The following is a 3,372-nucleotide window of genomic DNA, read 5'->3' as shown; positions in this document are numbered from 1 at the left end:
TACCCTACCAAAGATAATATGTATGTGATGGTGCAAGTTGTGCAAAAGTGGATGAACTATCTGATGGGAAACGTGACAGTAATCCACACATATCACCAACTATTAAAGTACTTGCATGCCCAGAGTAAGTTACAACAGACTAGGCACTACAAGTTAATTAAGTTATTACAGCGGTTTTATTTGTTGACCAAGTATAAGAAGGGAAACACAAACAAGTTGGCTGATATGATTTCAGGACCACTCACATCAAATATTACAGCTTTTGGGACTCTTATGCACACGGACCCATTTAGCCATGATGCATATAGAGAGGCATATTAAAAAGACAAGGGCTTCAAGGAGGTCTATTAGTAGTTGCAGAGTCAAAATCATGTGCACAATGGCAAAAACACAGTTGACTACCAGATCAAGGATGGGTTGCTTTGAACGATGGATAAGATATGTGTTCCTAAAGGTGAGAATTTTCAACTCATTATAGAGGCTTACACCTCCAAGGTTACAGGGTGCTTTGGTGTAAGCAATAATGTCGCTAACTTATAGAGGTATCTGTATTTTCCCCGAGATGCAAGAACAAGCAGCTAGGTTCATAGGATGATGTATGGTTCATTGTACTAGCATGCTTAGCAACCATAGATAGGGTTTGTATCATCCCGTTACTATACCTACTCATCCTTGGGAAACAATTTCCATGGACTTTGTTGGAGGTTTACCAAAAACTATTAAGGGACATGACCATCTATTCATGACCCTTTAATAGGATCAAAAATATGTGTGTTCCAATGCCATGTAAAAATACTCAATGAACAAAAAGCAACAAATTAGTTCTTCGGACAGGTCTCGGTACCCTTTGGGATACCAAGGAGCATCATTTTGGATAGGGGTATAAGACTACTCAATGCATTATGGACCAAATTATGGGAGAAGATGGACATAAAATCAAAGAGATCTACAACATTCCATCCACAAATAGATGGGAAGGAAAAAGTAGTGAATAGGGAATTGGTGTAGCTTCTGAGGGGTTACAGCCAGAAGCATCCAGAGACCTGGGATGAAAATTTCGAAAATATACAATATTATTATAACATAACAGCTCACAGTGATACAAGAAAGTTCTCGTTTGAAACATGTTTTGGACATTTTCTACCATCACTGTTGGATATTGCGTATGGGAAGCAAGGAGGAGTGAAGGAAGAAATATAGGAGATGCTTTGAGGGTTGAAAAAGTTATATATAAGATCAGACAGATGCATGTAAAAGTATAAGAAACACTGCAAAAGTGACAGCTGAAGTATAAGGGTAGGCATGATCAACACAAAATAGTGAAATCATTCAGAGTATGATTATATTTGAACAAGGAGAGGTTGCAGGGGTTTCATTAGAAAATCAAGGGTCTAAGGTGTGGTCCTTTTGAGATACTTGAAAAGGTGGATGATAATGCATATTGACTCATTTTACCACCATATATGCACATTTACTTAGTTGTAAATGTAGACAATTTGAAACTCTATGAGCCTTCCATGCTAGATCAGCAAGAGGAACATGTCCTACCTTATGTGGAGGATTTGGCACTACATGCTCAGGTAAAGTTGACATAAGATATAGTTTTCTAGGAGAGGCCCAAAACTACAAGACAAGGCTAACAAGACCTTTGGAAAATTTGGGTTGAGGGCACAACATCTAGGAAAAGTTAAATGGTAGACTCGAGAGAAGTTGGAGAAAGAATTGCCTCACCTCATTCTGTAAACGATTTTGGTGACCAAAGGCCTCCCAAAATGGGGAGGTTTGATTTGAATTGGATCATTATATTATTTTTGATCAATCTCGATGCATTTGGAGTGGAAAAAGTGGAGGAATCAGACCACGAGAATGTTTCTACTCACAACACCCAGTTTGGTGGAAAGGTGTCTAACACATTCCCTTAGTGTTTTTGGGTATCCAACGATGATTTTTGGGGGTCAAAAATTCGTTTCTTATGTGATGTACATTTTCATGCTATTCTACACACAAATAGATTGTTAGTGGCAGAAGAATCATATCAATCTCATTTCGTATGCAAATGTTATGCCACTCAAAAGTTAACCTTCTTGTTTTCAAACCTATAGTTCGAGAGGGTGTCTCATCAGCACTCATTATTCATGGAAGAGGGGCTAGACACGTGTGCGTGATGTAAAATAATCTACAAGAGTCTATTTTTTAAGTCTAGTTAAGATTTATGTAGTTAGACGTAACACCTAGTAGGCTATCGAGTTGTGTTATACCCCGGCCACTATGAGGAAGAGGCATTCCATTCTTTTGATAGAAATTTATTCCATAGCTAGGAAAAGATGTAAAGTAGATATAGCAGGTAGAGCATACAGAGAGGATTTGTGCACCTTAGCAGCCCATGGGCCACATACATTATCTCTTTGTATCTGTAACCATATTTCCAAACAAAAAAAGACAGTGAAGCAACCTTACCTTCCAGCTGGGTTTTCTCCTGAAAGAGTTTCCGAGGGGGGATATCTTGTATATTATGTGTGTGTGGTATTATTTTTTCATTCTCTACTTTTCTTCTTGATTTAATTTTACATGCATGCACTAATTCCAATTCATTTTATAGATCTAAAAATGAAATAAAACTGTAATTATGTAGAATCTCATATTTTTAATATAATATTATCAGATATGTTGTGATGAATTGTCTGGTGGAATATCCATGGCAATTTATGGATCAAGAAAAGATTTAGTTTTTACAATACAAATAATCAAACACATATAATTTTCCTCTCGACTTGTTACAATTCTCTAAGGAAGCAACCTTAATTTCAAATGTTCATCTTTTTGGTCCTTCACAATCAATAGTACCTCCTAATCAAAGGTTGTTGTGGTTTATTTTACATGTCAGAAAAAATAGTTGGTTTTTAATCCTAAATTAGATGAAGTATGGAAACATCTTAATCAAACTGTAAATTATCAAACCGATGAACTAAATGTAGTTCCTCAAACTATAACAAGTTAAAAGAAAGATGGCGATCAAAGTACATCTAAGAATCCAAAGTGGAATACCATAACAAAGAAGGTTACTCATAAACCCCATACTTAAGATGAGAGAGACATTTAGATTATAACTATTTTTTCCACTAGAAATGTTGCTTTGGACATTTTATGCAATACTCAATGCAAGGATATGGTAAAAATGTTAATAAAGTAAAGGAAATTGGTTCAATCATAGGTGTTAGTGTCGTAAAATCTCTGCTCTTTTGAATTCCTATGTAATGGGTCTACTACAAAACTGACTGAAGTGTTAGGGAATCTAACTCAATTCACAGGCACTTATGCTTTAACAACCATTGATAAAGTGGAAGATTTTCAAGAACTTCTAAAGGAAAAAGA

This window comes from Pinus tabuliformis, chromosome Q (assembly GCF_031772625.1).
Source record: "Pinus tabuliformis cultivar Carrire ecotype Pingquan chromosome Q, CPIR1, whole genome shotgun sequence".
NCBI classification, from domain to species: domain Eukaryota; kingdom Viridiplantae; phylum Streptophyta; class Pinopsida; order Pinales; family Pinaceae; genus Pinus; species Pinus tabuliformis.
This window is presented reverse-complemented; position numbering follows the sequence as displayed.